Below are 13,641 nucleotides of genomic sequence, written 5' to 3'. Positions count from 1 at the left end.
TGACCAAAAAAATGTAAAATTGTTTTATTTTCAAATTTTCTTAAATGAGTTGTTATAAAGTTCACACACAGGTATGGCATAAAACAAGATAGATACTCGACTGCGCACGGTCAAGATCGATGCCTCTTGCCACTGCTAGATATTTATATTGCATACTTTATTTTGTGGCAAAAAATCAATCTCATCACATTGTTAATCTCAGGCATACTTTCACACATCAAATTAATTAGATCATTGTCACTATTTATGTGTACAGTATATGATGCAGAAGCTTTACAAACAGCAAGTATTTCTTGCATTATTATCAGGGTAAAAAGCAATAACAAAGTAAAGTTCTTTTTCATTTCTATTTTTGAATTCCTTCAAAAAGTTTTGAATTATTGTGAAAATTAAAATGTCAAAATGTATTGATTTCTGTTCCCACAAGCAAACAGATTGACACTAATAATATTCAAATTTTGAAGTTGATACCTTCAATGGTTAATGAGCTTCCAGGTTTCAAGGTTTATCTCTGTGACATAACCTTTGACTTTGTGACCTGTGAAACCTCTCAGCATTCCAATATACATACATGACCCAAGTATGAAGTCAAACCATTCTCAAGTTATCATGAGAAGGTCATTAGAACATGGAATTCAAGAAACATGACTTCTTTGACCTCATATCCATAACATTAACCAAATCATTGTCACTCCTATATGTATACAACATAAAGTTGATCCATCAAAGGGTTCTTGATGTATCACAAAAAGGTACGTTTTAAGGTACTAATGACCTCTGTGACCTTGCACCTTTGACCTCCATACCAGAAAAACTAATCTGGGGGGTGTTTCACAGAGATTTAAGTAAGACTTAGAGTCACACTTAAATGGTGACGCGGACATGATATGCAACGTGCAATCGTATGTATCAATCCGCAGTAGTGCGCATTCTCTCGGCTAATCCATCTGGGGCCTGGTGGCCTCAAGTGCTATACTAGAGCTTCTGTGAATGATGTGCTGACCGGGCTTGTCCTTTAAATTGTTGGTGAACGAAGCAGCAAGCAAGAGGCCACCAGGCCTCATCTGGCGCAGTTGAGAACACCAATAGTTGATACAATTTAATGCATACTTTGTTACTTAAGATTTATATTTATATTTTATTTCTGACAATTGTAAGCGCTGTGATACTTTTTGTGTATAGTGCATATAAATAACCATTATTATTATTATTATGATCTGACCAATGCGGTGATGTCTTTTATACCGTATAGCAAATTGGCATTTAAGTGCGACTCAAAGCCATACTTAATCTTTGTGAAACACCCCCCAGGTCATTGTCACTCCTATGACCTACTCACAATAACTCAAGAATGGTTTTATACTTGGGTCATGTATGCATATTGGAGTGGCGATGATAAGTGCTGAAAAGTTTAGCAAGTCACAAAGTCAAAGGCATAAGTGATCTAAATATGAAGTTGATTTGTAAAAGGGTTCTTTAGTTATTGTAAGTACAAAGCATTTTAAGGTGTATAATGACTTTGTCAGGCCCATATGCATACATGATCCACATATGAAGTCAATCCATTAAATGGTTTTTTAGAACAAAATTAGGAAAGATAGATGGACAACCCAAACAAAACTCCAGCATCACCTGAGGTGAGCACAAGCATTAAAATTATAGTACAGTGCAATGACTGATAACTGATTAATTATCGTTCAATTACACATTCGCTGTGTATATGTATGAAGTAAAAATCCATTTTCATTTCTTCAAAAATGTACTCTATTTAATCTATATTTTAGTCACAGTGATGAATAAAAATATATTTACACACATAAAAAGAGGCATAACTACCCGAGAGAATTGCAATGCAAGAACTGAGGCCACTTTTGAAGGGGACGTAAATTCCATGATAGATGTATTTAATAGCCAATGTAATAGGAGCAAATGAAATGGTCAGAGGACCAACTACCTAAGGATAAAGGTCAAAGGGGGGGGGGGGGGAGTCTTCCTGGGAATGCAAAGCAGCTTGTGAAAAATGAACAATCAAGAATGAATATTAACTGAATGAATGCCTCCAATTCTTAAATAATGGAGATTTACAAAATAAGTAGCAGGCCTCTACTAATTAAAATAAATGCCAATTTTTGTTTGCCACCCAGTTCCACACCATTTATCATTATTATTCGGCAAATACAAAAATACATTTCAGTATAAACAATACAAAATAAGAAATATCAACTATTGGAACGCCAGGGACAGAAAAAGTTAACTGAATTACTGTGGCATGAAGCATCCTGTCCCAATTCCAATGGTTGATTTACAATATATTAATAGATGTAAATAATAAAGTACTCGTGCTATAAAGGGGTGTAGCATGCGACATGAGTGACGAAAACAATATGTGATATAGATAATATAAAACCAAATGGACGGGTTATGGGTAAAGTAAGTGATAACCATACCCCCTCTACAGTTAAGAACACAAACTTCAAATTCAAGAGGGATGTAGAAACCCAAAAGTTGAAACATTCTGCAATTGGACATTGACTAAAAAAACATACGAAAAACCCAAAACAATGTTAACAAATGCGTATTCATCCAATAAATTTACAATTACTAGTAAATAATAAGTGGAGCGACTCTGGCAGTTTCACCTGCATCACGCGATTCAATACAGCAGCAGTGCTGACTTTGAAAACTACTATAAAATAATTATTCACAAAAAACACCATTCATATAATGATACAATACTACGTTCATTGACATTTGACCTTGATCATATGACCTAAAACTTGTCAGTGATACTTGATTACCCCTATATCCATATTTTATACACTATATCTATAAACTTTGAAAGTTATGATGCAATCTAATAATTACCTCTAAAATGGCCAAAATTCAATGACCTTAAATTACCTTTAACCTTGGTCATGTGACCTGGAACTCACATGAGATGTTCAGTGATACTTGATGACTCTTATGTCCAAGTTTTATGAACTAGCCCTATACACTTACAGAGTTATGATGGTAATTCAACAAATACCCCCGACATGGCCAAAGTCCATTGACCTTTGACCTTGGTCATGTGACCTGAAACTCGCACAAGATGTTCAGTGATACTTGGTTACTCTTATGTCCACGTTTTATGAACTAGACCAATACACTTTCAAAGTTATGGTAATTCAACAGATACCCCCCACATGGCCAAAGTTCATTGACCTTTGGTCATGTGACCTGAAATTCGCACAGGATGTTCAGTGATACTTGATTACTCTTATGTCCAAGTTTCATGAATCAGATCCATAAACTTTCAAAGTTATGATGGCAGTTCAACAAATACCCCCAACTTGGCCAAAGTTCATTGACCTTTGACCTTAATCATGTGACCTGTAACTCGCACAGGATGTTCAGTGCTACTTGATTACTATTATGTCCAAGTTTCATGAATCAGATCCATAAACTTTCAAAGTTATGATGGTAATTAAACAGATACCCCCAATTTGACCCTAAATGACCTTTGACCCTGGTCATGTGACTTGAAACTCAGGCAGGGGCCTGAATTCACAAAGGTGGTTTTGAAAACCCACGGTTGAGTCCATGATTTATGCAGATTTCCTGTATAAATTACGCTTAATATACCGCGTATCAGGCGCGTTTATAAAAAATGTCCAATACGGATGCACACTTTTGTCACAGTGCGCCAAATTGACGCCTGTTGCCATGGTTAAGTACGCTATTTTATTCATGAGTCCACTGTTTTGAATTAATGAGTCCACTCTTCAAACAGTGGACTAATGAATAAAATAGCGTGGATAACCACGGCAAGAGGCGTCAATTTGGCGCACTGTGACAATAGCGCGCATCAGCATTGGACATTTTTTTAATATACGTGGTATATAAGCGTTATTTATACAGAAAATCTGCATAAACCTTAGAATTAACCAAGGGTTTTCAAAACCACCTTTGTGAATTTGGGCCAGGATGTTCAGTAAAACTTGATTGACCTTGTGTCCAAGTTTCATGAACTAGGTCCATATATTTTTTAAAAGTTATGACATTTCAAAAACTTAACCTTAGGTTAAGATTTTGATGTTGATTCCCCCAACATGGTCTAAGTTCATTGACCCTAAATGACCTTTGACCTTGGTCATGTGACCTGAAACTCAGGCAGGATGTTCTGTAATACTTGATTAACTTTATGGTCAAGTTTCATGAACTAGGTCCATATACTTTCTAAGTTATGCTGTCATTTCAAAAAATTAACCTTTGGTTAAGATTTGGTGTTGACGCCGCAGCCGTTGGAAAAGCGGCGCCTTTAGTCTCACTCTGCTATACAGGTGAGACAAAAACGAGTGGAATTGACGGGGGGGGGGGGGGGAGAGAAGAAAACTGAAGGTTACAAAGAGAGAGAAAAGGAGAGAGTGGGAGAGGGGGGGGGGGGGCTGGGAAAGGAAAAGAAAAAGTGACACAGGCAAAGGGATTGTAAACACACCCAAAATGGGATAATAATATTTAAAATTTATGACCGAGGTTGCCTTCCCCTTTAAGTTATTTAAAAATATTTCTTGACTTCATTGTACAGTGTACCATGTCAGAAGTCAGGAATCCTGCTATAAAAGTACTATGCATCACAGCATTCCCTATTGCTTTGCTTTGATGAAGTGTGAGAATTATAATGAAAGGCAGCTGGCAGGATTCTGAGCGAAAGGTGTCACTCTTACAAGGTGCCTAACATTATATTACTCAGCAGTGAATGCCATTCCTCCAACCATCTTCCTTTTTGGCAGTTCTCTCTCAGGGCTTTATTTTGCCAGGGTTTTTTTTATTTTATTTATATACACAATCAACCTGTGCAAGATTATAAAATCATATTCTTCAACAATGTGAACCCCACCAAAGCTTACCAACATGTCTCCATGAATAAAGATTAACAACACAAGAAGAAAGCCTAAGAACATTTGCACAAAATATGAAAAGGCAATCCATTACAATACAAAATACAACCTACGCATATCACAGATGTCATAAGTCCAAGCATTATGAACAAGATCAAAACACTTTCAGAATTATGATGGTTATTCAACAAATACCCCCACATGGCCAAAGTTCAATGACATTAAATGAACTTTGACCTTGGCCATGTGAATTGAAACTCACACAGGATGTTCATTGATACTTGATTACCCTTATGGCCAAGTTTCATAAAGTAGGTACATATACTTTTTAAGTTATGATGACATTTCAAAGACTTAACCTTAAGATTTTGATGTTGATTCCCCAACATGGTCTAAGGTCATTTACCATAAATGACCTTTGACCTTGGTCATGTGACCTGAAACTCAGGCAAGATGTTCAGTAATACTTGATTAACCTTATGCCCAAGTCATGAACTAGGTCCATATACTTTCAAGTTATGCTGTCATTTCAAAAACTTAACCTTCGGTTAAGATTTGATGTTGACGCCGTCGGAAAAGCGGTGCCTAGTCTCACTCTGCTATGCACGTGAGACAAAAATGCATTTGACAAAAACATTTTTAAAAACATTAAAAAGTGATTGGCTGTATTGCAAATGAACAAGAGTACTCCATATCTAATAATACTCTCATCTATAACTTTTACGATAAGACTTGATTCCTAAATTGCTCATCTGCTGATGCAAGCGATCTTTAATCCAGTTGTAGAACTGATATTCATACTTCATTATGACATTTCGAACATATAAGGCAGTTTTGGCTGATGGCTTCTGCTTGTATTTAGTGACACCAACTGATGACTTGTTGCTCTGTGCAATTTGTTCTGAAAGGAAAAAGAAAAGGCAGGAATTTGAGTAAAATTTTTATAGCCAGGCATGATTCTAGACTAATTTTTTTTTTGGAGGGGAGGGACTTCTGGGGGCTTGAGAAATGTTTTACTTTGATTTATTCAATTAAATTAAAATGGCCTATCATGGGCGTCATAGTGTACGCGGCAGACTATACCAACCAAGAAGCTAGTCCCCCTGCCCACTAGAAATATTTACAGTATCATGCGAGGGAGTGTAACGAACGAGTGAAAAAAGCACATATTTAAAGTGCTTGAGAATATTTTTCATAACCATTTATCTACATACATGTACAACCCCATCATTCCTTTATCAATGAAAAGTTTACACTTTAAAAAAGTTCCCCTAATTAAATAAAATAAAAGATGGGGATATTTTTTTCACATATACTCCTAGGCTTTAGTCTCATATAACTATAATTTTTTATAACTTCTGAAGGTTTCCATGGCGAAGAAGAATAGTGTATAGGTTTCACAGTACACCATGTATCTTTCTTGGGCAAGTGTTCAGCCTGAAAAGGACCACCCAATCTCTTGGGTGGTCATTTTCAGGACCAACACTTGCCAAGGAAAGATTCATGGTGTACCATGAAACCTACTACACTATAATTTTTTACAGAATCTAATGCTTGAGTGAAAACTGTCAATTTTTGCAATGCTTGGATAAATGATGATTCACCATGTGTCAATGGAAACGGGCAGATAACAATGTATATTTTTAGGGCACTTTTGGTCATCAGAAATAAAGTGATTACATTTTAACTTTTTATAATAACCTTTATACCCGAATGAACAGTTTAAGTCTACTAGATAAACAAAACTTTCTTTGTCCCAGTTGAAGCTGATGAAATCAAATGAAACAGATCAACTAATGACATGGTATCCCTTGGAAAATATACCTACCAAATCTTAGGAATGAATCTAAGGCTCCTTTGAACATGTTTGGCAAGACTTTCTCAAAGACCTGCAAAGAATCCTGAAGCTCTTCTAATATCCCTACTGCCACATAATGTTTCTTGACGTTTTCGACGGCTCGCTTTAAAGCCCATTCCCCTGTAATCCTGCAACCACAGAGAAGTATGGTGAAAAGAAATTTTAGTTGTAGTATTGATTTAAAAAAAATCAACTTGAAAAGTAACAAACTAGCACATCAATGATGCAGAGTTCATCCGTATCTCGCAAAGAAATTCAACACAATTTTTAATTTCAGCCCAGTTGGCACTGTAGTGAATTATATTGGGGACATTAGTTGAGGAAACAGAATGGAAACTGATGAATAAATAGATTTGTAATTTATGAATAATTTTCTAGTCAAAATTTCTGAATTCATGGTGAACCTCATGTAGCTCTCAGATGGAACAAAAAAAATCAAAATCGGTCAACAAATATGTAAGAAGCATCTTTTGTGAGTTTTGAAAAATATGCATAAATTAGCATATTTAATGAGTTTCAAAATTCTGTGTAGAAATTTTGTATCCCCACCTAGAACTATCATATAAAGCAAACAAATTGAAATTGATCAACAAATGAAGGAGAAAAGGCATTTTTTGGGGTGTGATTTATGAATAAATTTTACATAAATTAGCATAATTTTCTAGTCAAAATTTCAAAATTCTGTGGGGAAGTTTGGTGACCCTCATGCAGCTCTACCAGATGGAAGAAAAAAAAAATCAAAATTGGCCAACAAATAAAGAAGAAGCATTTATTTGTGTCAGAGTGCCCCTGAAATATTTATACTAATATTTCCTCTACCCTGAATTTCTCATGATCCATTTGAAAGGAGCTGCACTTGATCCTTGTTATGCAAATCAACTCCACCACTAAGTACTCTAGGTTGACTGCACAACTTTTATAGGTCATGTAGGGAGTGGGATGTGGAGCTATGTTGGGCATATTGGATGTGCTGGAGAGGTCTCCACAGAAAGCAAGGACTATTTTTGATTTATGCAGAGGAAACAATCAGACGCTCATTGAGAGTTCTTCGAGTTTTTGTTTTGCCAGGTTTTGAGATACCAACTGGTTATGCCAGCTTTAAAGTATCAACTGGCAGTTTTATTTTAAATTCAACTTTCAAGAAATTAAGTGCAAGTCTTTGATATTTCTATACTTGTATTAATTTGGACAATCAAACCTCTCGTAGGGGTGATATGTTAAGACGTTATGAAAGTATTAACCCTATCCAGGCCGGGGGGGGGGGGCCTCAGAGGCCCCCCCCCCCCTCAACGAACCATGCAATATTTTCGCTGTGCGAAATTTTTATACCGGGCCACTCGCTGACTTTTTACTTTCAAGTCTTGCGCAACTTTTGAGACCAATTTCGCGTCACCTGGGTACGCGATTCCGAAATTACGCAACATTATGTAAGTGCATGTCAGACCAAAAATTGCTCTAAAACATGATTTCGTGTACAAAGTCAATGCAAATTGTGTTTTCAACCAAAAATCATAAATGTATGATTATTTTTAGTTTTGCTGGTCCAAGTGTATTTATTTTATGCTGTTTATGATCTCAGAAGAGTCCCCAACAAATTTCATTGAAAAAACAATGAAAAACAAAAGGTCCAAAAACAAAGAAATACATAAGAATTTGCAAAGACAATACATTAGAAATTGATCTGATATCGCAATTTTTTTAATGTGCACTTGCTAAGAACACCACAAAGAGTTTCTAAACCAAAAATTAGAACATTTGGAGCTTCATTTAGGGAGTTTGAGGGAAACGTATTATTTTGCATACTAATTACGCATAAATTAGCATAATCACTTAATAGCAATTTGCATGAAATAAATCAATATACAATTTTGTAGATTATGTCCCAGACAACCTGCGTGCCAATTTTTGGCGTGATCGCGTGGCTAACGGCCGAGATCTCAAGGGGGGGCCTGGGAGGCCCCCCCCCCCCCGGCCAAATGAACTCCCAAAATACCCCGGCCTAGATAGGGTTAAACTATTATTGGTATTGATAACGCTACTAGACAAATATAATTATGGTAAAACAAGTCATGTGAAATTATATACACAACAAAAAAAGTAACTCTCCCTACATCAAATTGCTGTAACTTTTGAACGGAATTATTTTGAGATGATATTTCGTAGATGCTTTTTTTTTACACTCATTAAGCAACTCCTGAAGGAAAAACGCGATTGATCGGTTGAGTCATGCATGAGTAATTAAAAATGACAATTTCTGAAAGTCACAAAAGTTGTTTTTCAGATTGTGCAAATACAAAGTTGGGCAAAAGTTGTTTTCAGGTGAATTTTATGGTGTTATGCTGTTTTACTATCCATCATTTAGCCACTCCACACACAATTTTGATATGGTATGTTCATGGTTGAGTGAGCACAGTGTATTGCAGGGGCCGCGGAAGCGGGGGGGGGGGGGGGCTTCAGACCCCCCACTCTTTTTCCAAAAGCATGTACAAAAATGACCATACGATTGTGATTTTTTGCAGGGTCAGCCCCCCCCCCCCACTTTGGAAAGCCTTCCCCGGCCCCTGTATTGTGACGTATCATCATAGGGGTTTATGGTAGTATCCTCTACAACTTGTTAGATCATGTTAAAATTTGAAAATGTTGGTGGCTCTCCCGATTATAGGCCCCGTCCCCCATTTTAAATTTCTGGATCCACCACTGATTTGTCCATAAATTAAACTGATCATGAGAAATTGTTAGGAAAATACATTTATGCAGTATAAAGAGTATTCATTCCTAAGTTTTTGAATGTGCTCGCTCAACCATGAAAATGTTTAAAAGTTCGGAAAGTGTGTGGTGATAGAAATGATGGATGATAAAAACAACAGCAATTAAAGTCACATTTGAAACCGAATTTGTCCCCAATTTTCACTTTATTACCCTTTAAAGTGAGTCTGTGACATTGAAAACACCAATTTTCCCACTTTGATGCGTGCTCACTCATCCATAAATAAACAAATTGATTTCATTTTTGCACAGAATTCTGCCCACAGGTTGATGAACATTACTACCAAATGACATTGCAAAAGACAGCCTTGAAAAAAAGTTCCACCATATTGAATAAGGGGTTACTTATTCTTAAACATATGCACCCATAATGTACACAAGTCTATGAGAGACGAAGTAAAAATTGTTACTTCTGCCAACAGTTATTTCATGAAACTTCGCACATGGCCTCAGAGTAACACTATCAAAAGGCGCGCACACCAAAATAACCATTCGATAGGGCACAGAGTGGGGCCAAGGCCTTGAACTTTCTTCTCATTTGCATAATTTTCAAATATTGTGTGCTCACTGATGCATTAAACATCGGGATTTTCATAAAAATCAAATCAAATGAACTATGCAAGGAGGTTTGTGACAGATATCCATAGTTACAAATTGCAAAAGCTAATCACATTCCACATGTTCATTCAAGCGTGGATATTTAATTAAACGCCACTGAATCATTGAAGCATGTTAATTGGTCATGAACATAACGAAAAAGTTGAGAAAAGATAATTTTCAGTTACCAAAATGAAACAATACTTGCCTATATTTGAAAATCGTATTTTTTGTTTTCAATAAATGTTCATTGAACCGTGAAACGATGAATATTGTTGAAGAAACTCTTCCCAAAAATAACTGTCATCATATACTATCATTTTTATTTATAGAAATGTGTAAAAAATCCAATTATAGCAAATTTTGACTTGTGTTTATTCAACCGTGAAATCTAGCCGAAAAAAGTTCTATCGTCTTTTAGAAAGTACCTTTTACAAGCCTTCTGACTACTTTTCATGATGAGAATGTGGAATTAGTTCCAATAAAATGGAATCAAAGTCATGATATTTGGCTTGTGACTTTTGAAGTGACATTTTTGCATTCTGACGGTGCTCACTGAAGCATGACGTAAAATACGTCTGTAACATTTACTCAGAGGGTAGCTTATAAAATTACCTACACGCTCATGTAAAAATATATTAAAAACTCGCATTGGTTCGGAAATTTGTATTTATGTTTGGTTTTACTTTAATGTGTAGCCTGTTTTGTCATAAAGAAGTTTGCTGTAATTTTCAGGTGGCTTCTAATTTATGGGAAAACAAATCAACTCCCGGAAGAACCCTGTCCGTGTCATTTGTTCTGGAGGGGTGCTATTAATTCTTTGTGAACTGGTGTATTCCACCCGACTGCTACGTGGCCCCAATCTCAGTGAGCGGGATATTTACAAGCGCTCCATGCTTCAATGAATCACTGAACCATAATTAGCCAGGACAACTAACAACATGAAATTATAGAATTATGATCAACCTGTCAACGATGGACGGTTTACAGTACCAAGCAGAAAGTCTAGTTGACTGGTAAGCAGTTGATTACCATGTGTACTCTTTACTACACGTGGACTTGAATCAATGAGCATTGCTCTCAGTACTTCAGATTGAACTGGAATATTAAATAAAGCCTTTCCCACTTGAAATACATTTAATACGGTATTGTGGCGGCCCTCCATCTTGGAACGGGTCCTGGATGCTGGGGGGCCGGCCTGTCCCTTGCCTCTATCACCTTCATCCGTTGATGAATTACTAGCCATTCTTAATGCGAGCGGTTTCCTTATATCTGTATATATGGCGTAATGTAGAGACCCGGGCGTGTTCCGTTTTCCCAAAATATATGGGGGTGGAGTGTTGAGGGGTAGTGTGAACAGGTGAAATATAGAATACCAGGGGATTTCTATTGGGGCTGTATAATCTCTTTGAGAAGGCTTATACTGTAGAAGTCAATCGGATTCCATAGATCACACAGGTTGGAGACGATGATTACATTTGGTTTATGACAACGGTCATAATTTAATTATACATTCAGCATCTCTTACATGTTATCACCATTAACCAATTGTCACCAATTATCCAGAATTGTATTTGCAGTAGTAGAAATTAAGCGAGCAATGTTCATTTCCAAATCTTTTCTTGATTCAGCCCAGTTGGAGAGGAGCGCAGGGAGTTCTTCGTCCGACTCCGACCTCTGCCAGCGTCGAAGTGACAAGATCACTGCGAAACTCCGCTTTTTATAGTCTCCGAGAGCTGCCTTACGCAGTGCGTTGCGTAAGTCGATCATTGAGTTCTAACGCACCAAAAGCTATAGCGCCATCTACGTTTACTGCATTATAACCAAAAACCGTAGCGGACGGGTTCGCTACACAGCCCCCCTCTTCAAGGAATGTGTCCTCACATTTGTTTTATCCTCACATTAGCAGAGGGATTCCAAACAATTTGACAAAGCAACCAAAATGTATTGAATTATATGCATCGCTGTATTAATCATACTGAGAGTTATGTCCTCTTACATGCACTCCTTATATGGATACTATGTACACTCAATCTCTGCATCTTTCATAACTTATTTCTGTAAGCTCTCATTGATAGCAACATTATCATCATTCTCATTAGCTGTATGAAACATGTTCATTCTGTGGACATTAACTCTGAATATAAACATTACAGCGAGTGCTTCTATGCAAAATAAGTTTCATAAATATATGTGAGTCGAGGACACCTCCTTGAACAATATTATCCGAAAAGATAATGGTGTGGTGTTTCACAAAACAAATAAATGACTTACACTACGACATAAATATGGCGAAACATTTATATACAAGTCCAGTGTTTTCCACATCGATTCAACAGTTCGTGTGGATTAGTGCTTCTATCTCATTATTTCATTCTTCAACCGTCAGAATCCTTGCGTCTTCTTTTAGGCCACGCAGTAGATCCATAGAATGATATATATTAACAGTTTGTCAGTTTTAGAAACAGCTAGAATACAGTTCCACATCTATCTGCAAATGGAAAGTTATGAGTGTTCAATAGAAATAGTCTGGAGGTCTTCTCCGCCTTCTTGGATAGCGTGAAGGGTTGACGTCTGAGTCACTAGAATCATCAGGTAATGGAATTCCTGGTTCCACTGTAGTCTCAGTAGAAGCCTGAGTAGGTTGTCCATCATCCACAACATCTGGTTCACGATTGGTAGTCACCTCGTCTGTTAGGTCGGCTGGCTGAGTCATCCAGGCCTCCGGTACATCAGATCCGTTGTAGAGCTTCAGTCGGTCAAAGTGGACCACTCTCAGTTTGCTCCTGGGGGATCTCTGGATACGATAGGTCACGTCGGAAAGTCTAGACACCACCTGGTAGGGACCTTCCCATTTAGGTGACAATTTGGGGCTGACTCCTTTCTTCCTGGCATTGTTGCGGAGCCATACGAACTGTCCAGCTTCATAGAGTTTCCCATCTGATTTCCGATCATAGTTCCTCTTCTGGCGTCGCAGTTCAACACCCTTACGTTGCTGGGCCCTCTGGTACGTCTCTTCCATTCTTTCCCTCAGCTGCTGAGCATAGTCAGTCCACTCACTTCCATCCTGTTTGGAGAACTGCAAATCGATAGGCATTGAAACCTCTCGGCCAAACATCATCATGTTTGGAGTCTCCTTGATCGTGTTGTGCGTGGAGCTTCTGTATGCAGCTGTGGCGTAGGGTATGTACCTGTCCCAGTCCCGCTGGTGCTTCTCTGGATCCAATAGGGTAGCAAGAATGTTGATCAGCGTACGGTTGAACCTTTCAACCATCCCATCACTCTTTGGGTTGTACGGTGTCGTCCTTGTCTTTCTGACACCCAGTAGTTGACACACTTCTTGGAAGATGTTGGACTCGAAGTTCCTGCCCTGGTCACTATGTATCTCATTAGGAACTCCATAGCGGCAGATGAATTCGTCCACAAGCTTCCGTGCCACTGTTTCAGCTCTTTCATACGGTATTGCATATGCTTCGACATACTTGGTATAATAGTCAGCTACCACAAGAATGTACTTGTTCCCGTCATCAGTAACTGGCA

General features: G+C 37.6%; 1 long non-coding RNA gene across 1 annotated transcript; it reads right to left on the bottom strand.

The window, feature by feature from the left end:
* On the bottom strand, positions 1–6,868 carry LOC129258210 (uncharacterized). The gene is made up of 2 exons (XR_008584223.2): positions 6,709–6,868; positions 1–5,781 (listed from the first exon to the last, which is right to left on the bottom strand). It is a non-coding gene; the product is annotated as an uncharacterized LOC129258210 (long non-coding RNA).
* Between the last annotated feature and the right edge of the window lie 6,773 nt (positions 6,869–13,641).

The sequence above is a fragment of the Lytechinus pictus genome, chromosome 4, assembly GCF_037042905.1.
Source record: "Lytechinus pictus isolate F3 Inbred chromosome 4, Lp3.0, whole genome shotgun sequence".
Taxonomy (NCBI): domain Eukaryota; kingdom Metazoa; phylum Echinodermata; class Echinoidea; order Temnopleuroida; family Toxopneustidae; genus Lytechinus; species Lytechinus pictus.
Note: the sequence above shows the minus strand (reverse complement) of the source record. Positions and strands in the feature narration are given on the sequence as shown.